This window comes from Equus asinus, chromosome 20, assembly GCF_041296235.1.
Source record: "Equus asinus isolate D_3611 breed Donkey chromosome 20, EquAss-T2T_v2, whole genome shotgun sequence".
NCBI lineage: Eukaryota > Metazoa > Chordata > Mammalia > Perissodactyla > Equidae > Equus > Equus asinus.
Window position 1 is genome coordinate 66,206,412 of NC_091809.1, and position 25,559 is coordinate 66,231,970.

The window sequence follows — 25,559 nt, forward strand, 5'->3', positions numbered from 1 at the left end:
AAACAGATTTTTTAAACTTGGGGCATTTTAAACTAAGTGTCCATTTTATTGATGCCTTGAAATCTTCCTTTTTACTTTATGCTATTAAAAGTCAAACTGTCTCCCTCTTCCCATATGCTCTCTTCCGAATTTCCCTTCCTTGTCAGTCCTTAAATTCCACCCCTTCCTAGTGGATGAACTTGACCCTTGATCTTCCTTTCCTGCCTCAACAAAATGCCAGCTCTTCTTTCATCTCCTATGGTTCTCTTTCAGCACTTATCATTTTTACCTTATATAATTCAAACAGCAAGGGTCACCTCTAATTAGCACTTCATTTTGCCAGGCCCTTTATTAAGCATTTTCTATATAGTATATCATTCAAACCTCACAACTAGTCTATGAAGTTGATACTATCATTATGCCTATGATATAGAGGAAGAAAGAAAAGTGGAAAAAAATTTATATTTAACTCAATAGCTTGTGCTCTCAATCTCCGGAGTTATTTTTGTACTTGTCTTTTCCATATGCAAGTATTTTGAGAGCATGGTTTATGTCTTGTTCTTCCTTGTGTTTTTGAAGAGATCTTGGTACTTTATATAGTGTGCATTCCAAACTTTTTAATTAGGGGCTGGCCCCATGGTGTAGTGGTTAAGTTTGGCACACTCTGCTTCTGCAGCCCAGGTTCATGGGTTTGGATCCTGGGTGTGGACCTACACCACTCATCAGCCATGCTGTGGTGGCGACCCACATATAAAGTGGAGGAAGACTGACACAGATGTTAGCTCAGCACTAACCTTCCTCAAGCCAAAAAAAAAAAAGAGGAGCATTGGCAACAGATGTTAGCTCAGGGCTAATCTTCCTCAGCAATGCAAAAAAAAAATGTTTATTAAAGCAATAATTAAGTGAGGCCATTTGGCACACACTGCAGCATCTCTCCTCTAGGTCACACCCTGTCTTTCTTCCTGCTCTCCTATCTCAAGGGAAGAGAAGATACACTCCTCCTCGTCAGGGCTAATCTCTCAATTTAACTCCTTCAATCAACACTTCCCACTTGTTTTAGGACTAGGGTCAATTAAATAATCAATACCATCCCCATCTTTCTTAAATAATCAATCATCAGTCTCTTTCCTGATTTAAGCTACTGTCCTTTCTCTCACCTTCCTTTTAGTACCAAACATGTCGAAAATATAAACGAAAATTGTCTACAGTCACAAACCTATCTCCTCATCTCTCTCTCATCTTTTGGTTCTGCCCCCACTTCTCCACTGAAATAGATCTCCGTAAATCATCAAATTGCCTCCTCCCAAGTGCTGCTTCGGGGGTTACACGTTCTCTCCCTACATCGTTGATTCATGGACCGCTGCCTCTTTCTTCCTAAAACGTCTCCGACCGTTAGGGCACTGATTTTCCCCTTAACTCTCTGATTCTTCTCTTTCTCCTTGGTTCCACTTCCTCTTCTTCCACACAAATGCAGACTTATCTCAAAGCTCAATTCTCACCTCTCTGCTTAACTCTTTTCCTTTCTCCCTTTAAATTTCCTGCTTATGTTCATGGCTTTCTTTAGGACTGCACTCTCTCTCTGTAAGGATATTATTTATTGTCATAGCTTTCTCTAATACTGACTTTTTCCTAAGCTTCTGCTTTGCTTCTCCATCTTGGATGGCCTACTGAGCCCCTGAAAATCAACTTGTTTAGTACAAATGGATCATTTTTTTCCTGAAACTAATTTCCTGCTTTAGATATCTTTATTTCTCCAAATGGTAATATAGTCACCATTGACTATTACATCTCCCCCTCCCCAGACATATGGTCAGTGACTGTCAGGGGATCTCATGATAGTCAACTGCGAGACCCACATCCATACACCCCAGGGATGCTTCCTGTGCTCTCCTTACCTTCCTCATATAAGAATCCAAGGATCCAGCTTGCCTTCCTCTCCTGCTTAAAGCTGTCGCCACCCAAGGATCTACAAGGGCTGAGATTACTGCATCATGTGATAGCCTCCCCTAATTTTTAGTCTTAAAAACTCTTCTACAATGATTTTATTATAAATTCTTTATACATATATTTGAGAATATATAATCAAATATTTCATTCTTTCTATCTGAAAACTCGCTCTAAAGAAATGAAAAGAGAGAAGTGGAACAATTTAGAAGGAGAATTAAATATCAGAAGCTTAAATACCAAGTGGAGGATCTTTCCCCTAAGAAATAATAAAATACTGACTATGAATATCACACAAGCCCTCATTGCTTATTGAATTAGTAATATTCAATTAAAGTGAGCTTTGAGTTGAGCACTTTGTATTTGTTTTACAAACTAAATTATTTCCTTTCCGTATTTCTAAGGATCCTAGAAAGAATGAGGCAGGGCCACCATATATGTGTGTGTGTGTGTGTGTGTGTGTAAAATAAATAATAAATATATATATATTAGTTTTCAGATATTGAGCATCAAAAGAAAACAAATACTCTGATTTTGTAAGTGTAACTCTGCTTAAAACAAAACTGCTCAGAATTTGCAAGAAACAATGATAGTGATCCTTCAGTGCTCCAGACAAATGTGTCACTTCCCTATGTGTCTCAAACGGTTGCTTTTACTGTGAGACTGCCTTCTGGCTTCCTTCAGCTGAAGCCTCAGGTACTAATTAAGAATAAATACCCTTTCATTTTAGATACTGTTCCATTTTATCCTTATCTGTAGTATCCACAGTAACACGGAAATTCTTCATCTAAGCAACTTGATAGCTCTGACAATGGAAGAAAAGTATTTTCTTATCAGAATAATTAAAAAATAACTGGTTTCTTAAACTTGATGTGTTTCTGGAAATTAGGAAGTCTTCCCTCTACGTCTTTTAAAAATAATTCCTCCAAGCTTCCCTGGTGTGTGTGTGTGTGTGTGTTTTAAGCTGGAGAAGGTGAGAAGTGAAGTAAGTTTAATAGCCCCTTTCACTGCGATCATTGTCCAGATTGCATATTGTCCAAATTGCTTACCAATTTCAGGACATCAGGAAACCTTTTTGTCTTTCATGTTGCATGTATATTTCATATCTATTACTTCAAATGGGGACTATAGAGAAAAAGCTTCAGACATAAGCCATTTTTTCTGCTGATGGTCAATAACCTAAACTCTGTGTTTAATAAATTTCTCCTCAATTAGAAAATCTACTGACCATTCATTGAAAATAATTTATAACCATAATATTTAATGGCTAAATAAATCCTAGTTTATGGAGATAAGTGACTCAACTTTCCCCCCATTATTGGACAGCTATTTGTTTTCACTTTTCCACAATTATTACTAATCACTTATAAATATTTATCCTATATTTCAGTACCCAGAACAGAATATACAGTAAAATATTGGTTGAATGAATGAAATTCCTGAGATTAGATATCTAGGAATGGAACTACTGCATTGTATGATTTAAATATTCTAAGATCCTTGACACATATTGCCAAAACTTTCCAGAAAGAATATGTCATTTTACATCCTCACTATTGAGTAACTCTACTTTGGGAAAAAAAAATCTTTACTAATTTGGTCAGTGAAAAAGTGTACCTCAAGCTTTAATTTACATTTCTTGGATTAACTCTAAGACTACTTTTTTTGTTTGTTTCATGAATATTAGCTGTTTGGATTTCATCCTATGTATTGGGTCATCTCCTTTGCCCCTTTTTCTCTAATACAGTCCTAGTGGTTTTTTTCTTCTCTGCTTGTATGAACATTTTACATGTTGCTCATATGACTATTTTACATATTATGCCCTTTGTTGAATATGTTCATAGTTTTTCCCCAGTTTGCCATTTCTTTAATTTTATTTAATTTAAAATGTTTTGACATATATTTCAATGTTTTATGTTGTTGAGTCTATCTTTTCCTTTGTAATACCTTTTATGGCTTTTATGTTTAGAAAGTTACCTCCCAATCCAGAGGCGGATAAATATCCTACGGGTTTTTTTCCTTTTTTTACGTTAGTTGTACCTTTAATTCTAATTTTAATTATACTTTAATTCTAACTGGGTTTTTTTGTTTGTTCGTTTTATTAACCATTTTTGGTATTATTTTGCGGTTGTGGTGTGAGGAATAAGGAAGATGTAAATCTGATTCCTAGTCCTTTACATATGAGCTGTTTGTTGTGTGTTTTTTCTTTCTCCCTCTCTATTAATTTATAGAAGCTTTTCTTTGTCCCAGTGTCCTTAAATTTTTTTCAGTCTCAAAATTCAGGTTCTTTAGTTTTTTCTTTTTTTGCTGAGGAAGATTTGCCCTGAGCTAACATTCATGCCAATCTTCCTCTATTTTTTAGTATGTGGGCCACCAGGACAGCATTGCCACTAACAGAGTGGTGTAGGTCCACATGCAGGAACTGAACCCAGGTGGCTGAAGTGGAGTGAGCTGAGCTTAACCACTAGGCCACGGGGGCTGGCCCCAGGTTCTTCAGTTTTGAGAAAACTTTTTGGTTACTTCTTTGATGACTTCCTCTATTTTTTCCTCTGTATATTAACTTCTGTTATCTGGATATTGGACCTCATAGATTAGACCTCTATTCATGTATCTTTTCTTCTCCCAATTTTCTATTGTTATAAAGAAAACCACAGACCCAAAATGGCGTCACTTGTGCCAAAAGCCCATGATAAGAAACCCAGACTTAATACCTGATCTTATTGCAGTTGACATCTCTCCCACAAATGTTACCTTAATCAATTAGTCTGGAATTTTCTGGTCAGCATGAGTGAGGTAATCTGTCATGTGGGCCCTCTCCATCCCCCAGAGGAAGAAAAGGCAATCTGCATGATAAAACCTGTGCTAGTTCCCATCACCCCCAAAAAAGAGATGCCTTCATCTAAAAATAACCCTTTCTTTTGCTAATAGCTCCCTTGCCCCACCCTTCTTCCTATAAAAACTTTCCATTTTGCACAACTCCTCATACTGCCCTTCTAATTATTAGATGGGATGTTGTCTGATGCATGAATCATTTAATAAAGACAATTAGATCTTCGAATTTACTTGGCTGAATTTTTAACAGACTTGGTGCACATCATGACCAAAGAAAACTTCTGACGGCATTCAGGGACAGCGAGAAACACAGACATAGTGCCCTGCAAACACTTTTGAGTTCACTGTCTTTCTCGCTGTTTCCACGGACTGTTACTGAGTTCCTTTTGGTTTGAGTTCTACTCTTCTTTTGTGGTCGAGCTCCCAATCTAATTGACTTTCTAGTCCAGGGTTTAGCAGGTCAGCTTGACCTGGTAGATGGTTTTGCCCAGAGATTGAGCTAGCAGATGATTCTGCCTGGACCCAAGCCCCTAGCCTTTGGTTCAGTCTGAAATTCCACGTTGGTTACCTTTCCCCAGTTTCAGTCTGCAGCCCCCATTCACTGGGATTTGCTGGTTTAGTTCTTTCTTTAGTCCCAGTCCACAGTCCCCATTTACTGGAGTCTGCTGGTTTAGTCCATGTTGGGAATTGCTGGAAGTGTATACGGGGCCTTCTATTGGCCAGTCCTCAGCAATGTCTAAATCCCAGCCCTTGATTTGTTCCTGGAATTCCTGTTGGAAACTGCTCCAGTTCCCCCATTCATTTGGAATCCTTCCCCAGATTCCACATTGGGAAGTGCTGCTGGTGGTTGCAGTTCTACATTTGTTTGGAATCAGTCCACAGTCCCCATTCTTTGACATCTGTTGGTTCAATCCTGTCCCCAGTCTTTTTCCTAGTTTTCTAGTTCTTTGGTTATTGCTGGTTTCTGTTAATATGCACATGTTGAATTGTCTTGTTTTGTGTAAATAAAGGATAGTTTGGGTTTGAGAAACCCAAAGTCCTAACTAAAAGAAAATGGAATCCTCTATATCCAAAGAATTAAGCGAGCCAACTTCCAGTAAACTTGCTTATTTTATTTCTAAGAACTGTGGTCCTGAAAATTGTTTATATATGTACAAAAATGGCAAAATCTTATCAAAGACAACCCAGAATTACAAAGCCATTATGCAGAATATTCCTCTTAGACCAGATGACTCATTTAAAAAATGCACTTAAGAGCAAGGATCCCAAGTTGAACAAATAGAATGCGTGATATTTTTTACCTCCAGATGGTATTGCCAAAACTGATTTGTAAAAGAGCTCTATTTAATTGGCTTAAAGGCTAAGTGCTTGTGAAGACTAGGTATTTTAAAATTTTCAGAATATGAAAACCAACCCAAATGTTTTTCAAGTTCACATGATCTAAGATATCTTTACTAAATTAAAGCTGGCTTAAGTTTGTTGGTTGAATTAACAGACATGTCTTTAAAGTTATCAACACTGAATATAATGCAGATAAATGACTTTTATTCTACCTAGGCTTACTAGTCAGATTTATGTTATCTCTGTCGTAAAATTTGTCAGCAAAAAAACAATTTAGAACGATGGCTGATTTTCTCTAATGTCTCATGAAATCTTTGTTTGTAATGTAAACATAATTTTGGGGATCACATTATTTAGGTAGACATAGGTGAGATAAGAGTTTATGGGTAAACTTTTTAGCATTAATTATACTTTACGGCATGTGTACTTAAAAATAGTTTCCCAAATTTCTTTGGTAACCTGAAACTTTAGAGTTTTGATAGACTAAGTTAAATGATGGAAATTTATTAACTATCTAGATTATTCTCAAATAAGACAAAATGGCAGAACATCAATTACTAAACATATGTTTATCTCTTTTGGCTTTCTATAGCAGAGAAACTAAAGATAAATTTGGGTCTATTAGTAAACATGTCTTGTGCCACGTTGAGAAACTGTGTATGAAAAAAGCACATGCTTCTAGAAATTATAAAAAATATTTATAAATCTGCCAATCCACAGAATGCTAATGTAGAAGACAGTTCATAATTGCTTACTCCTTAGTCAAATTCTAAAAATGAAGTCTTTTTGACCTGGAAGAAACTTTGGGATTTTTCCAGAGGGTCCCTGAGACATTCCAAAAGATTTGTTAAACTAATTAGGATTCCTTGGTATGTTAAATTACACGGGAAGCATTGTCAAATAAAAGATAATACTAAGCCTTCTTTATAATGTATCTGTAAGGTATATGTTAGAAGTGTTCCAGAAATTGTGTGAAATTCCTGGAAGTCTGATATGTCCTGATATATAATGTCTGTCATGAAAATTGAGGCTCATGCTAAAAAGACTGAATCTGAGTTTCAGGAAAATTCCCTAGCTGACATTCAAGCAAAGACAGCAGCAACAGGAACTATAAGGATTGTGGCACATGTGTATGAAGTCCATTCTGCTTCTGCAAGACTTTTGCCATCCCGATGTCCTTGTAACATGGCAAGAGTCTGATCCTGAATCAGAGAAATTAAGATGGATAAACAATGTCTGTAAATTAAATGAACAGTCAGGGCAATGGGAAAGCCAAGACATATCCTTTTGGACACTATCTGGAGCCTGGTGACTGGGTATTCTGGAAGTATCATAAGAGGAAGCTAGTCCTGAGCCCCATGGCAAGGGACCTTACTAAGTACTCCTGACCACTGACACTGCTGTATTGAGCCTTGGGTACACATCTCACATCTAAAGAAGACTCTGCCTGACATCTGATCTTGTAGAAATGCTGGAAACCTCCAAATTAAATTGATGTGGAAGAGAAGCAGCTGACATCAAATTAGACTGCTTCTGCCCAAGATGCCGGGTTAAGACTTCATATTTTAACTAAACATAAAATTATATCTTCTTTTCTTTCTTTACTTTATTCTGGCATTGACCTGAAAAGATAATGCCCTCATCTGTATCTGCCAGGCCATTGTTAAGAGGGGTAACCTTTCACACTCAGGATTTTTCATTAAAAACTTCAATCTGTCCATGATGCTAGAATCCATTAATAGCGTCACCTTAACAGGAATGATTTGTGTCCCAACAGGATTTATCTCTGTCTGTGATGGTTAATCATTCTCCTTGGGTCTATGAATGCCTAGATGGCTGGTGCATATCTGGGGAATGCCTCTTGGGTTATCTAACTGTGCTTTAGGTGGTCTGGAGAAGACCTACCACGACGCATTCATAATTCAGGATTTGCTTCCTTTGCAAGTGTTCTACTTCTCTGGTTAGGAGTGAATATGAATGAAGCTATGATCAGAAACTTCTCCTTAATTCTTGAAGATATTACAACTTCTGTTGCTAAGACAGCTGCCCAGCAAAGTTCCTTAGACTCTCTGGCCAAGGTTGTTCTTGATAGTAGAATAGCCCTTCGTTATCTTTTAACTGAGCAAGGGGCTCTCTGTGCTATAGCCAATACCACCTGGGGTACCTGGATTGACACTTCTGGGGAAATTGAAACTCACTCACATAAGATCATTGAGCAAGCCACTTGGCTTAAAAGGAGACTCCTTCAACAGGGTCTTTTCCTGATTGGTTTTGGTCTTGGAGACTATGGCTCTGAAGTGCACTCCAAACATTGGGAATTATCCTGCTTAAAGTTATTATAATAATCTTCCTGGCATGTTGTATCCTCTGAAAAGTTTTCACTAGATGTTTGCTGCTGCTAACTAAGCAAATGATCTCCCCAAGACGGGAGCAATGGAGCAGGAACAGAAAGAATGGCTGACTTGAAATTTGTGGACCTGGAGCTATGACCTGGGAGTGTCACGAAGATCAAGCAAAACATCATGCCACACCAGGGATCAACAAAAGCTTCAAGGATTACAGAGTGGTAGATGAGAGTGGCACTAATGACAATTTTTTATCTCATCTGTCAGTTAGGCTGAGAGTTCTGATCAAAAGGGGAGATTGGTTAAGAAAAAAACAAAACAAAACAAAACAAAAAAAACACATGCCCCAAATGGAGTCACTCATGCTAAAGCCCATGATACCAAACCTAGATTTAATACTTGATCTAATTGCTGTTGACATCTCTCCCAGAAGTGTCATCAATTAGTGTGGAATTTTCTGGTCAGCATCAGTGAGGTAATGTCATGTGGACCCTCTCCATGCCCCAGAGAAAGAAGAGGCAATCTGCAAGATAAAACCCAGGCCAGTTCCCTTCCCCCCAAAAAGATGTCCTGGCCCAAAATAACCCTTTCTTAATTCTTTCTAATAGCTCCTTTGCCCCACTCTTCCTTTTTGTACAACTCCTTGGAGTGCCCACCTAATTGCTAGATGGGATGCTGCCGGATTCATGAATCATTTAATAAAGCCAATTAGATCTTCAAATTTACTTGAATTTTTTTTAACACTATCCCTTTATTACTATGCTCTATCTCCTGAAAAATTTCCTAATCTTTATCTTCTAAATCTACTTCTATTGTCTTTTCATTTCTCACATCAAATTCTTAATTTCCAACGGGTCATTTCTGTTCTCTTAGCTTTTTTGTGTGCATGTAGCTTCCTTTATTTTTTTCCTCTTGTTGTCTTGTTCTTGTTTCATGCGTGCATTTCTTTTCTCTCTCTGAAAATACTAAAATGTCAATGGCTTTTGAAGGTTTTTTTCTCCTTAAATGTTCTGTTCCTTTGAAATTATTTTTTATTTTTTTTTGGTTTTGCTTTCTATCTTTCAGGTTTAAGGCTTTCCTCAAATGTCTGCTGATCCTTAGTAGTCAGCTCAAATGTAAGAGTATAGCACAAAAAACTGACAGAAGCTCAGGGTGTGTGGATGGGCTTGGTGATTATGTTTCCCTGCATGGAGATCTGGGTAGGCTGATTCTGATGATCCTGGTTCCTGGGTGAACCTCTGATGCTGGTATCTCTAGGGCTGGCCATATTCAACAGCAAAGGATCTTCCAATCTTCCTCCTGGAGGCAACAGGCCTGGCTTCCCCCCACATGGAAAAAGGGTCCTGAAATTTCCAATATTCAACTTGTGAAGTTCACTAAATCACCTTGTTTGCCCTATGACCACCATAATCTCAACAGTTCCTGGAAATTCTCAGTCCACCTACTCTAGAAACTGAAGCTTAGTCTTCTGTCAGGGTGAGAGAGGAGCAGTTTACCCTGCTGCCCAGAGGAAGGGAGGGGATCTGAGGCTCTATTTGCTTCTTAGACTTTCAACAAATCCTCTTTAGCCTCATTTTAACTGCCATGTCCAGAGGTACCAAGTGCCATGAGATCCTAAGCTTTTTGGGTTCTGTAGAGACACTTGTGTTGCTTCTTGGCTTTCCTTACTGTCAATTTATGATTCAGCTTTACAGGGTTGGGTAAATCATTTGTCCATTTGTTTTCAAATTTTGCCACTACTTATCTCCTTTAGCATTTTCTCTTTTTGTAAGTTATTTCTTAAAACAAAAATCCTATTACTGTCACTTCAGTGGAGTTTTGGAGGGAGAAAAGTAAATGATCGTATTTAACCCACCATCTTTATCTCTTTTTGTTTTCCCAAATTGTCTCTCAATAGTTCCTTATACAAGTTCTTGGTTCCAGTCAAATACTTGTAGTCATTGTCCCTGACCCTATGCTCTTCCTCCCTCACTTGTCTTCTTTCTCCCATCTCTTTTCTAAGTTATAACCTCCGCCTTCCCAAAAAATCTCCCTACCAATCCTAGGCCTTGGAGAGGATTCTGTCCTCTACACTCCATGAGCACTATTTGCCTGGACGATTTATTTGGTGTTTAATACAAATATTAGGTGGAAGCCCTCCAGAATATATTACCTGACAACTAGCTTTCACTTCTAATAGCTACGTGTCTAAAGTAATAAATCTCTTCCATGAGATGAGCTTGCTTCTCTCTCCAAGATAGCTCCATATTTCTGCCCCACAAGCTTTAACATTTCCATCTTGATAAGCTGCGTGGAAAAGAGAAGACGAAAAGGTGACTTTTCCTGTACGCTTTGTGCTTCAAATGACAATATTTGGTGTGGACTTTGTATTTTTAAGAACGGCCAGGTGTGTGGATATAGAAGAGAAAGACACATGGCAGAAAGTGTCAAGCATGAATAGCACAGATTAAATTATGACAAAGATTGGGACTTGGCCTTTAAATCAGCAACTTAAATATTACATTATGATTTCATTGTGACATATAATAAATTGAGTATAGGAAGATTAACTTTATGAGAGTCTTCTCTATTTACTTTGCTCTGTTACATGGGTACTGGGGCACTCATAGTGGTATCTGGCCGCAGAGAAAGGCAGGAGCCAGAAGTCTTCTTGGATCCCACATCTCCAAGACACAGCCACTCTATTGAGTTTTAAGACAACTTCTAACATATGCCTCTTTGACTTGTCAATAAATTTTAGATAGACTTCTTCAGCAGAATGTAAGCCTAGCTCTTAGACTCTTCCAGAAAGTTTGTAAACTACTTGATACTTAAAATACAAAAAACTCCTTAGGCTTCAACTAAATAGAGTCAATTCTATAGTATGCAACTAAAGAACCTGACCAATACAATCCCTCTCCCTCATTCCTACTCCTCAAATGCAATCATTCTTTCATATTATAGCTGTTTCTCCTGTTTTGTTTTTCCAATATTTCTAGACTTTTCAGTTTTAGACATTATGGACACTCATACAATAAAAGATGTAAATCTCCTTCTCTTATGCTTCATCCCAACACACATAGAATTCTCCTACCCCATCCTCTCATACAGCTATATAAAAATCTTTGGTTAAATTAAGTCTGAATTTTTACCCATAAAATTAGTTACAGCTTAGTCATGTACTGTACTATGATTGCACTGCCTTTCATGTACAAAATTTTATTTACCCTATAGTTAATAATGTTCTCATTATTTCATTTGCTTGGTTTTATACGTGTTCATTCATTCCCCAATTTATTTCCAGTAGTATAAATCTCTTCTAAATACATAATACACACCAGGTACTACATTAGATTTCTCTTTCCAGAAATATTCTTGGAGCCCTCCATATGCTTACTTGAATTTAGACTTGTTAATCTTTTCGCTGTTGCACAGCCTGCATCCTGGGGTTTCTGTTCATTGTAATCCTGGGGATTCTCTTTCCCTATTATGTGAGAGCCCTTGATTCCCCCCATCTCAGTCTTCTTTCCTGGTTTACTTCCTTGTGTGGATGGAGCATATCCACCGGAAGTATTCTTGGAAGCTTCACTAGAGATTATGAGGTAGATGACAGAATCTCCAGGAGGACCAGAGAATAGGGTGTAGACTGTGCATCCAGGAACAATACCCACGTTATCCAATAATATACATTAAGGTATTCTTATACCTCCTCTGGTCAAAGGCACCAAAGACCCTGAGCAAGAGACATAGCTAACTAGAACTTATGCCAGTGCTGACTCTGAAAGCTCACCGCCCTCCTCCAGGAACAGATCCTGTGCAAAATCGACTTTCTTACATTTCTTCGAATTGAGGTCTTCCATGGATGTGTCTAACTGGAAAAGCCTAGGTCATATGCTTAAGTCTTTGCTCTAATAGGTGTTAGATAGTTGTGGTCTGACTTCAACCTTGGCAAGGCATGGGTCATATCATGGGAATTTCCCCAAATATAAAAAAGGAATTCTAAAGTTACTGGTGGTCACAAATATAACAACTGTCTACCAGAGTTTGCATGTCTGAAAACGTCTTTGCTTTATCCTTATGTTTTTCTTCTAGAATTCTGAAGACATTGTTCCATTGAATTCTGGCATCTAGAAATCCAAAGCTAATGTTTTCTGATCCTTGTTGTGCTACCTATTTTTACTCCCTGGACACTTTTAGGCTATTCCTTTCCTCCTATTTTCCGAGATTTCATTAAGATATGACTGATAACACTTTTTTGTCAACTCTTGTGCTAGACCTTCCAATGTAGAAACTCATGTTCTTTGTTGCTGTGAAATTCTCTTGGACATTTTCTTTAATATATTCCTTCTCACTATATTTTCAGTTCTCTCTCTCTGGAAATACAATTAGTTGGATATTAAACCTCTTGGACCAATCCTCTAATTTTCTAATCTTTATTCTCCTATTGTCCATCTTTTTGTTCTTTTGTTACATTTTATTTTCCAAACTTCTAGCAGCTATTTTTAATTTCCAGTAATTCCTTTTTGTTCTCTGAATATTCCTTTTATTATAGATTTCTGATATTTTCCGTGGTTTCAGATTTTCTCTTCTCTCCCTAGAAGTACTAATTTCAGGGATTTTTTAAAGTTTCATTTGCTCTCTACATTGTATCTGTTTCCTCTGAATTCCACCCTTCCAGGATGTTTTGGTTTCTGTCTTTCACACTAAATGCTTTCCTCATACATCTAGTTATTCTTGGCTTATCTTTAAGAGTCAGGCACTAAAGAGTTGTGTTCGCTATGCATGACTAGCAGGAGGACCAGAGAATAGGGTGTAGACTGTGCGTCCAGGAACAATACCCACGTTATCCAATAATATACATTAAGGTATATTAATGTAGGCTTCACTGAGAGTGCTCTGACAAGGATCCAGTCATTTCCTTTGGGGATGGGGACAACTGTCAGCATCTGAAGGTAATAGTAAAACGAAAAGACTATAAATTTATGCATCCACCTCATTTGAAAATGGGGCACAGGAATTTATGGTGTCAATTTTTTGTTTTTGAGAAACATGAAAAACAGAGAAAATAGAATATATAACAAAAAACCGGCATTCCAACCAGCTAGGATTGACATCTTAATATTGTCATATTTGCTTCAAGTGGTTTTGTAAAACAGCTTTATTGATATATAATTTACATAGCAAAAATTTTACCCACTTTAAGTGTACAATTCAATGATTTTTGGTATATTTACAGAGCTGTGCAACCATCACAATCTAATTTTAGAACATTTCCATCACTCCAAACAGAAATCTCGTTCCCATTTGCAGTCACAGCCCATTTCCGCCCTGAGCTCCAGGCAACCAGTAATCTACTTTCTATCTTTATAGATTTGCCTATTCTGGACATTTCACATAAATAGAATTATACAATATGTGGTCTTCTGTATCTGACTTGCTTCACTCAGCATGTTTTTGAGGTTCATCCATGTTGTAGCACGTATCAGTGTTTTGTTTCTTTTTATGGTTGAATAATATTCCATTGTTATGAATATACCACATTTTATTTATCCATTCATCAGTTGATAACATTTGGATTGTTTCCATTTTTTGGCTATTATGAATGATGCTGTTATGAACATTCACGTACAAATCTATGTGTGGAGTGGAATTGCTGGGTCATATGGTAACTCTATCTTTAACATTTTGAGAAACTCCTACCCTGTTTTTCCAAAGTGCCTGCAACATTTTTAAACTTCCATCAGCAATACATGAGTGTTCCAGTTTCTCGATATCTTCACCAACACTCGTTATCGTCCTTTTATTTTTTTGTCACTTCTAGTTGGTGTAAAGACATATCTCATGGTTCTGATTTGCATTTCCTAAATGACTAATGATGTTGAGCATTCTTGTCTGTGCTTATTGGCCATTCATATATCTTTTTTGAAGAAATTTTTTGCACAGCCTGCATTCTTTATTTGAATCCTTTGCTTATTTTTTGAGTTAATGGTCCTCTTATTGAGTTGCAAAAGGTCTTTATATGTCCTGGTTACAAGTCCCGTGTTGAATATAAGATTTGCAAATATTCCCTCCCCGTCTGTGGGTTTTCTTTTCACTTTCTAATGTCTTTTGAAGTGCACAGGTTTTGAATTTTGACGAAGTCCAATTTATCAATTTTCTTTATTGCTTGTGTTTTTGGTGGTGTATCTAAGAAATTACTGTCTAGCTCAAAGTCATGAAGATGAATTCCTATGTGTTCTTCTAAGAGTTTTATAGTTTTAGCTTACATTTAGGACTATGATCAATTTTGACAATTTCTGTGTATGGTGTGAGGTACAGATTCAAATTCATTCTTTTGTATATGGATGTCCATTGTTCCAGCAACATTTGTTGAAAAGACTATGCTTTCACAGTTCCATTGTCTTAAAACCTTTGTTGAAACCAATTGACCATAAATGTAAGGGTTTATTTCAGACTCTCAATTCTATTCCATTGAACTACATAGGTATCCTTATACTAATGCCTTGATTATTATAGCTTTGTAGTAAGTTTTGAAATGGGGAAGTGTGAGTCCTGCAATTTTTGGCTATTCTAGGTTCTCTGTGTTTATATATCAATTTTAGGATCAGTTTTTAATTTTGGGGGGAAAAAAAGCCAGCAGGAATTATAATAGGAATGGCACTGAATCCATAGATCAATTTGGGGATGTTGCCATCTTAACAATATTAAGTCCTGTGATCCATGAATATGGAATGTCTTTCCATTTATTTAGCTCCTCTAACAATGTTCTGTAGTTTCCAATGTAGAAGTCTTGCACTTCTTTTGTTAAATTTATTCCTAAGAATTTTATTCTTTTTGATGCTATTGTGAATTGTTTTCTTAATTCCATTTTCAAATTGTTCATTGCTAGTGTACAGAGATCAACTGATTTTTACATACTGATTTTGTATCCTGCAATCTTGTTGAACTTATTATTGCTAGTAGTTTTTTAGTGGTTCCTCAAGATTTTCTCTATATGAAATCTTGAGGAACCACAATATGTCATCTGTCAATAAAGATAGTTTTATTTCTTCCTTTCCAATTTGGCTGTGTGTTATTTTTCTTGCCTAAGTGTCCTGACTAGAATCGTCAGTGGAATGTTGAATGGAAGTAGTGAGAACAGTCATCCTGGAGGATCTTGTTCCTGTTTCAAGCACTTTTAAATAGAAGTAAATGTTTCAGATGAAGTGGAAGCTCCTTTCAGATCCAAACCCCAAATCCTAATCTCCTTCCCCTCCACAGCCCCCATAAGGAACAACTATCATGAATTGGATGCATTTTCTATCCGTGGATGTCTGTGTTTTCTGTGTGTGCATATGTGTGTGTTGTATATCCACAAATAATATGAAGTATTGTTCTGTGCATATGTTATTTTTATTCTATAAAAATGATTTTATACCAAATATGCTAATATTTTTGCAATTTTTAACTTCAACACCAACAGTTTCAAGATATATTCATACATATATATAGTCTATCATAAGAATATATTCTATTAATGCATTTCTCTATTAGTGGGTATTTAGATAACTTTCAGTGATTTTTATTATAAATAATGCTGCATTAAAAACTTTTCACGTGTCCTTGTAATTATATGTGAGAACTTATCTACAGTAGATATTTTAAAGGGCTATTTTTAGGCGATATAGAAACTACATTTTGTATTTTATTAGGCAATGTCAAGTTGCTTTAAAATTTGTGACTTGTTTATTCCTGGAATTTTCCATTTAATATTTTCAGACTGTGACTGACTACGGGTAACTGAAACCAGGAAAACCAAAACAACAGATAAGAGGTCACTACTGTACTTCAATAAAGTTTCAGAATTTTAGCCATAAAGATAATGTATCTGCTTCCTTAGATATAGTCCTAGGGACTTTATAATTTTTTTATTGTATTGTGAATGGACTCTTTATTCTGTTAATTTTTATTATATTTATTGATCTTATATCTCTTTTCAAACCTTATACTTCTTATTCCCTATTAGTTCTACCAGCTTGACCATTGATTCTAGAGTTTTCCATGTAGATGATCATATTGTCTGAAAAAAATAAAAATTATACCTCTTCTTTCCCAGTAGTTATAGTTCTTATTCTTTTTTTATTTTGGAGCTGGGCAGGAATGGAAGTCTTATATAATTAGATGTGATCTCCAATGAAATGTTGAATTTTGACTGAGTTAGTAGAAATTCTACTCATTTCAGATTTTAATGAGTGGTCTTAAACTTTAAGTTACATCCTATCACTTATCACCTAATCTGAGATACTTTTTTGAGTGAACAGCACCCAGGGAGACAGGCATAAACCAAGACCCTACTAATTGATCAAAGAGCTGAAAGCGATAGAGAACATTTGAGTAATGCAATTTAAAAACTGACCTAATGGGCATACATTGAACTTCGTACTTCCAAGTGGCAGAATATAATTTTTTTTGAAGTACTATGAAAACTTTACAAAATTAACCATAAAACTGTGGCCATAAAACAAGTTTTAACAAACGTTGAAGAGTAGAAAGCAGGCAGAACATGTTCTCTGACCATAAAACAATAAGGTTAGAAATTAATATTAAAGAGATAACTAGAGAATCTCCAATTTTGTAAAATTAAACACACATTTCTAAATAAACCTTTAATCAGAAAGAAATAAAAATGAAAATTAGGAAATACTTTAAACTAAATGAGAGTGAATATTCTACATTTCAAATCTTGTGGGATGCTGGTAAATAGTATTAAAAAGGAGATATATAGGCTTAAAAAAAATCTAAGAAAAGAAAGAAGGCTGGAAAATTAAATGAGCTAAGCATCCATCTCAGGAAGTTAGGGGAAAAACGATAGCAACGAAAGTAGAAAAAAGAAAATCATAAAAGTAACACCAGAAATTGACGAAATATAAAACCAATATAAAATAGAAAGGATGAACAAAACCAAAAGCTGGTTTTTTGAAAAGTCTAATAAAATCAACAAACCTCTGGTAAAAATAATAAAGACCAAAAATTGAAGGCACAAATAACCACTATCAGAAAAGACAAAGAGGTTATCACTACAGATGCTAGAGACATAAAAAAGAAAACAAAGATAGTCTAAAAACCATTAAGCCAATATATTTTAAAATTTAGATGAAATACATACTTAGAAAAACATAATAGCAAAATTGACACAAGAAGAAACAGAATGCTGAGTATATCTATAACTATCAAGGAAACTGAAGCAGTAGTCAAAACTCTTCACAAAGAATACTCTAGGCCCAGCAAAGGGCACTCCAACCTTAGACAAATTTTCCTGGAGAACAGAAAAAGAAAGAATATTTCCCAACGGGTTTTATGATACGAGTTTCCAACAAGGACATCACGAGAAAGAAAAATAACAGGCCAATCTCACTTATGAATAAAGGTGCAAAAGTCCTAAAGAGAATCAGTGGAAACTGATTCTTGCAATATATTAATCATGATCAAGATGAGTTTATTCCAAGAATGAAAGGTTAGTTGACAGTTAAACAAATAAATTAATATAGTAACACACACTAACAGATTAAAAGGGAATCTTATTAGATGCAGAAAAGTGTTTGATAAAATTTGCCATCCACTTTGCAAACTAAAAATTGTAGGAAATTTTTAATCGAATAAAGTGCATCTACCCAAAACCTTCAGTAAACACCATACCTAATAGTGAAAAGTTACAAGCTTTCCCTTTCAGATGAGGAAAAAGACAAGGATTCCTGTGATCACCTCTTTTATTCAACATTGTCCTAGATGCCCTATCCAACATAAGAAGGCAAGGCAAAGAAGGGAGGAGAGGAAAGAAAAGATTGGAAAGGAAGAGACAAAGTTGTCATTATTCATAGACATGACTGCATACGTGAAAAACCCAAAAGATCTATGAATAAACTCTTTTAATTAATAAGCGGGTTTAGCAAGGTCTCTGGATTTAAAATGGCAATATATAAAAAACAATCATATTTATGTATACCAGCAGCAAACAATTAGACAATCAAAACTGAAGAAGGAGGCCATTTACAATAGCATTAAGAATTAAGTGGCACCGAAGGCCAAAGCTAACAAAAATCTGAAAGACTTCTATGAAGACAGTAATATAAATTTATTCAGAGACAAAGAAGACCTAAATAAATGGAAAGACATAATCTGTTAATAGATCTGAAGACTCAATATTGTAGAAATGTCATTTCTTCTTAAGTTGATCTATAGATCCAGCATTATCCCAATCAAAATCCCAAAGCATTTTTGCAGAACATTTTAAATTTTATATTGAAGTGTAAAGGGCCAAGAATAGCAAAGCGCTCATAAAAGAGGGACAAGGTAAGAAGACTTGCTTTACCAGTGTTCAAGGCCCCTCCATGAGACCACGCACAAAAACAAACAAACAAAATTCCTAGTGGAATTGTGAAAGGCATAACTATAAAATCTTCAGAAGATAATATCTGAGAACATCAACATAACCCCAAAGTAAGGAATAATTTCTTAATCAAGAAATAAAAACCATGCACTAAGCAAAAAGGAAAAGTGATAAATTGAACTACTCTAATATTAAAGATTTTTATGTATCAAAATATACCAAAAAGAGAAGCCAAGAAGTGGAAAATACATGTGTAGCACAAATAAGTGACAGAGAACTAGTGCCCAAAGTATTAAGAACTCATAGAAATCAGTAAGAAAAAGATAGCAGACAGACTTGAACAGACACCTCACAAAAGAAGAAATCCAAACGGACAATAAACGTATGAAAGATTATTAGCAATCAAGGAAATGCAAATTAAGACCTATCACTATACACCCACAAGATGAGCCAAAATTGGAAAGTTGGACAACATCAAGAGTGGTGAGGTTATGGAACAAGAACTCTTTTCCTGCTGATGGCTGCACCTCTGCACATTTACAAGAATGTTCACAGTGGTATTATTTGTAATAGCCCCATACTGGAAACATAATTACTAGAATAAATCAATTATACGGTGTATTTTTACACAATGAAATTCTATGTAGTATACCACAGCTACACATAGTGCACATTAAGTAGAAGGAAAAAGGCAAAACACAAAAGAACACATATAATTCATTTAAATAAACATTTTGAACATTTAAATAAAGTTCAAAAATTGGCAAGACTATGCATTATCATTTAGAAATGAATACATAGGCATTTATTGAAATTTATTAGGGGGCTTTATATTTTATTAAATTTTGTAAATGTTCAATGTTTATTGAAAAGAGTATGTATTCTTTTAATTGAAGGATTTTATATACACACAAATGCAATATATAAATATAAATACATATATAAATATAGTAAGCATACCATGTCTATGAAGATAATGCATCAATGTTGTTAATTTGCTTGACAAATTAATTTAATTAATCTTAATTTGTCTGACAAAAATTTATGTTAAAAAAATTCCTGCCATGATTGCAGATTTGTCAGTTTCTCCTTTTAGTTCTCTATTTTTGCTTCATATTTTTCCAGACTATGTAGTTAGTTGTATATATGTTCATGACTGTAATGTTTTCCTAGTGGGTTTTTCTTTGTGATGCAATAAGATGCCTGCATTAATGTCCTTGTCAATGCTACTCTATTTAAAGAATACTTTTGCTGCTGTTGTTTAGAACTTGCATGGTATATCTCCTTTTATCCCTTTGTTTTCAATACTTTGTTTCGTTTTAACTGTTTTTTAATATGTTTGTTTTCAACTGTCTTGGTAATAATGGACTGGCCAGCTAGTGAGATAGCCATGTGCTCAGATTAGGTTAGAGCTGGTTATATTACAATATTCTCCAGTAACCTAGCCTGGCCCATCAGCATATTTCATTTTGAGGCTGTCTCCAGGAAATCATCTCTCTGGGCCCCACAGCATTTTTAAAATCAGCATTTTGTTGATAGAAGGCAAGTTACTTTATTTTTCTATTCTTTTCATTTGTCAAAATAGATTAAAGCATCAGTTTTTTATATTAGAAAATTGGTCATTTTCAGATTAAAAATTTAAAACAGATGTCATTATTGATATCACTTCATTTTTAAATGTGATTGCTGACTTATGACCATCGGGTTTTTTTCCTCTTTTTTCTTATTAAAAGCTTCAAAGAAGCATTTCCAAGCAAAATTTTCCCATTTTGTGGGCTGGTAACTTTGTAAATGAGGGGGTTTATCAGAATTGGAGAAGGGGATTCAGCTGAAAGAGGAGGGAGGTTGGATTCAATCGGAGCTGTGACTGGGTTGAGGGTGGGGCTGATTGAATTAGAATTTTGATGCTAAATATAGAGCCTGATAATCACATGATTTTCATTTAGAGATTCTTTCCTGAAAAGAAATCATCTTTCTGGGTCCTGATATTTCTTCATTTCAAATCTGGATTTCAGACTAGCAGAATATAAATTACTTTTTTCTTCTTTAAAATATGAAACATATTAAGGCAATATTTTTAACATCAAAATGTGATTTCTTTTTTCCTGTTAAAACTCACTCATTCATTCATTCATTCACTTATCAACTCCTTTGGAAAATGCTTACAGACACCTGCTGGTGCCAGGCACTGTTTCAGATGCTTGGCCTATGTCACTGGGCAAAACAAAGATTCCTGCCCTTGTAGAATTTATATTCTGCACAGGATAGGCAGAGAAAGAAATAATATAAACATAACTAAATTATATAGGATCACGGAAGATTTATGTGCTACATAAAAAAGGAAGTAGAGCTTGATAAGAGAGAGAAGGGCTGCAGGATGTTGGGGACCGGGGGGAAGATGGTTGCAACTTTAAATAGGGCTGTCGTGGTCGGTTGAGCTCAGCTAACAAAGATTTCAATAAGACAGGAAAGTGTTTTTGGCCCAGAAAATAGCTAGTAGAAGGGCCCTAAGGCAGGAGCTCTGCTCAGACAACCCCAGGAAGGCATATAGCCCAGAAGCATGGGCAAGAGAGGAGGTCAACTAGGCAGAGCCTTGTAGGTCACTGCAAGCACCTCTGACTTTCACTGTGAGGGAAATGGGAGGCCATGCCTCCCCAGTGACTGGATCCCCTTTTCACCCAATCTCATGCAATTGCATTAGTAATTTTTAAAAATTCCTGCCAATCTGATGCTGTAGTGTGATAATTCATTGTTTGTTTCCTTTCATTTTCCTAATAGGAAGGTTGAGTGTCTTTCATGTTTGTTATCTGTTTGGAATTGCTTTTTTGAATGGCCTGTTTATATTTTTTGCCCGTTTTTTTACTGGGTTGTTTGTATTTTTTATGTTATGTATGTTAGTAGTAGTAGTCCTAGTAGTAGTACCCTCTCATATGTTATAGGCATTACAGAATTTATCTGCTAATCTAGCATTTATCTTTTGACTCCATTTTGGGCACCTTCTGCCATAAAACTAAATTTTTATATAAATGAATTTTTAAAATTATTTCTTTTACAGCTCTTAGGTATTCTGCCTTGATCAAAAGGTCTTTACAAACCCTATGTTGTGCAAACAGACTTTTAAATTTTCTTTTTAGATTTTTATGGTTTCTCTTTTTCCTTTTGGGTGTTTAATTCAACTTGATGTAGTGCTTGTATAAGCTTTGAAGCTGTAATTCCTACATTACATCCTGCCATAAGAATAGCTAGTTTTGTAATCAGTTATTATAGAAAACATCTTTTTCACATTCACATACCTTTGTCATCTTAAAATGAAGGAGCATTTCTTCTTTCTTTTCTTTTTTGCTGAGGAAGATTTGCCCTGAGCTAACATTCGTTGCCAAGCTTCCTTTTTTTTCTGTTTTACATGGGCCACCACCACAGCACCACCATTAACAGATGGGTGGTATAGGTCTGCACCTGGAATCCAAACTCAGGCTTCCAGGGTGGAGAGCACCAAACTTAACCACTAGGTCACCAGGGCTGGCCCAAGGATCATTTTCTAAGGTTAAGATAAAGTACACCATGTCCAAGAGCTAATAAGAATGACCCAAGAGGTCCAGCCCCAGTGGCCTAGTGGTTAAGTTCAGCATGTTCTGCTTTGGTAGCCCGGGTTCAGTTCCTAGGCGTGGACATCACCACTCTGTTAGCAGCTATGATGTGCTGCTGGCCCATATACTAAAAAAAAGAAAGACTGGTACGGATGTTAGCTCAGGGCAAATCTTCCTCAGCCAAAAAAAAAGGAAAAGAATGATCTGAAAGGGATGGGTTCATAGATTATGAGATAGGAAATACAGTAGGATGCAGTCACTAAGAAGGCTAGAGGGATAGGGACCCAGAGCATAAGAAAGGGTTAGGGTCACCTCACCTCTCCTAACACATGGAAAGCTGAGGGTATGGGCACAGTCAAAGGCAGCTTGGTAGATCCACAAGGAGGGGAGATGAGGAGTCCTAGTTTAAGAATTTCTATTTTCCCAGAGAAGTCAGAAAATCACCCATTCCTGGGAAAGAGGATGAGGAGGAATAAAAGAGTGGAAGAGGTGTGTAGATTTGAGGAAATGGGAATGTGGGAAATCATATTATTGCAGAATGGGAAAATAAACAGGAAAGTATAAGAGGATTGGCAGGCAGAATTACGAGCCCAACTAGATTTTTGTGGTAATGGGTTTAAAATGAGAATTTTAGGGAGGTTACACATGATTTTTGCCAGCAAAGGTAGCTGATAGGGAGAATATTTAAGTTTGTAGTGAATTTACTTTTAGTTTCTTTTTCTAATACTTTCAAACCATTTAAGTCAAAAAGCTTCATAGTTTCCTTTTCTTATTAGTACTTTAAAATCACAAGTAAAAACTTTTTATTTTTCTTATTAATACTTTCAGACCACTTAAGTCAAAGCTTTTAATTTTGTGGCCTGATGATCTCATATGTTGGAGTTAATGAAACTACAGGCATGGTTATTTAATCATGGTTGGTGATCAAAAGATTAAGTGGTGGGTTAGGAGTTAAACAAATTGGGGTAATTGACTCAGGGTTGATAAGGGCAGTTGGAACATAAAAACCAGGGGTAGATTCTATAATTATGTCACCACCTTGCCATTGTTACTTCATTCCTCCACTTCATAGTGCATCATTCATTCATTCATTCAACAAATACTTACTCAGCACCTATTATGTGCCAGGTACTGTTCTATATGCAGAGGATACACCAGTGAACAAGAGAGACAAGGTTCCTGCTTTCCTGGAACTTACGTTCTAATATAGGAAGATAGACAATAATAATAAAAATAATATTAATAATATTAATAACTAACATTTATTTAGCAAGTACTGTTTGCTGAGACAGTTCTAAGCACTTTACAAGTATTAATTCACTTAATCCTTAAAATAACATTATGAGGGACTAGAATTATCCCCATGTTATACATGAGGAATTTGAGGCCACAGAAAGGGGAAATAACTTGCCTAAGTTTACACAGCTAGGAAAGGCAGAACTGGAATTTGGAACTAAGACCATCAGGATGTAGATCCCATTTTCTCAATGACTTAGCTATGCTGCCTCTCAGACAAGAAACAAGGCAATAAACAAATAATGAACAGAATAAATTCAAGGAGTGTTTAGTACTTTAAAAAAATAAAACAGGGTGATGGGATGGCACATATGTGTTGGAGGGGTAGAGGTTCAAATGTTGATGTCAGGGAAAACCTCACTGAAGAGCTGACATTTAAGCTGAGACTCGAAGGATGGTAACATAGTTACCTTGGGGCACAGACAGAAGAGAAAAAGCTACCTCGTTTGTGTAACAGAAATGCCTGTTGGCTGGGGCTGGAGCTTAGTGTGCAAGAGAATGACTATTAGAAGTGAAGGCAGGGAGGTAGGCAGAAGCCAGACTCCATGGGGCCTCAGATGACATAAAGAAATTTGATTTTTATTCTAAGTGCAGTAGATTTTTATGCAGGAAAGTAATACTACCTGAGTCTTAATTTTAAAAGACCATTCTCACTGCTATATGCAAAACTGACTGTAAGACAAAAGTGGAGGTGGGAAGACCTATTAGGAAGCAATTATAATCCAGGTGGAAAATGGTGGTGGCTTGGACTAGGGTAGTGGCAGTGGAAGGAAATTTAGGGTGTATTTTGAAAGCAGAATTAGCAAGACTTGCAACTGAACTGGATGTGAAGAGTGAAGGAAAAGGATTTAAGTAGGAGCCTTGGGATTTTCGTTTGAGTAATTGGTATGATAGTAGTGTCCTTTACTGAGATGTCCAAGACTGGGGGAGGAATACCTTCAGTAAGAAAAATTAAGACTTTCATCTTGAACTTTATGGGGGGAAAGACTGTTTCCACCTTTTTTTTTTCATTTAAAAGTTTCAAAGAAGGAGTTCTGGAAAAAAACCTTTTTAATCTTCAATTTTATGAGCTCTTTACATTTGAAACTTAAGTTGAGGGAGTTGAATTTTCATTTGTTTAACCAATATTTCTTGAGCATCTACTGTGGCCGAGGACCACGTGATGCGATACCAAGACTAAGCACACAAGACCCCTGCTCCCAGAGGGCTTTTTTCGGGGGAGAAAAAAGGGACGACTGGTGATTTTTTTCTTTTTCCTGTTCGTTGTCTTATTAAAACTTCACCTACCGCACGAGTAGCCATCTTATAACTGCATCTCGTGCTCCCTGTAGTTGGGCCCAGCGTTCTAAACGCTCGATGTCGGGTGAATAAAGAAATGAATCTCTAAGAGTGACGTCTCCCCCTCCCGCTAGAACTTAGGCTTTTGAAAAACTAAAAATTTTAACCAACAATACGAATACAACCTTTGTTTTGAAGGCTAATATTTTTGCAGGAATGGTACCTTTATAAAGATCGTGGTTGCCCCCGTACATATTTGTTCTTTCTTCATATCCAATTAAATGAAAACACTAGTTTTTCCGTAGCCCAACTCTCGGGGCTTGTTGGTCTAGCTCAGGAGAAAGGAAGCAGGAGCCGACGGGTTTAACAGTTGGGTGGAATCCTTCTCTACGCTCTCTCGCTAGCCGGGGACGTGGTGTCGGCTCCCCGGGGCTTCCCGTCCACGCAGTACCGGAATGAAGGAGTCTGGGAGGGGGTCGGGGAAGGGAAAGACGGGAGAGACATTAAGTAATTGGTTCTTGGCGGTATAAAATTATGTTTAGGCTCTACTCTAAAGCACCGATTTCAAACGCCCGCCCCCTGAGCCGTTTCGGCCCCGCCCCTTGTTGTCGT

At 36.4% G+C, this 25,559-nt stretch overlaps 1 protein-coding gene across 1 annotated transcript in view; it reads right to left on the reverse strand.

Annotated features, from left to right (window-relative positions):
• Window positions 1-25,544, reverse strand: part of LOC106827509 (lysine-specific demethylase 4D-like) — a 33,394-nt gene extending 7,850 nt beyond the window's left edge. The window contains exons 1-2 of the mRNA XM_014835402.3: window positions 25,171-25,544; window positions 23,481-23,574 (exon numbers count right to left, since the gene is read on the reverse strand). The gene's annotated coding sequence lies outside the window, so the exon portion shown is untranslated. The remainder of the gene's footprint in view (window positions 1-23,480; window positions 23,575-25,170) is intronic.
• Window positions 25,545-25,559: the final 15 nt, after the last annotated feature.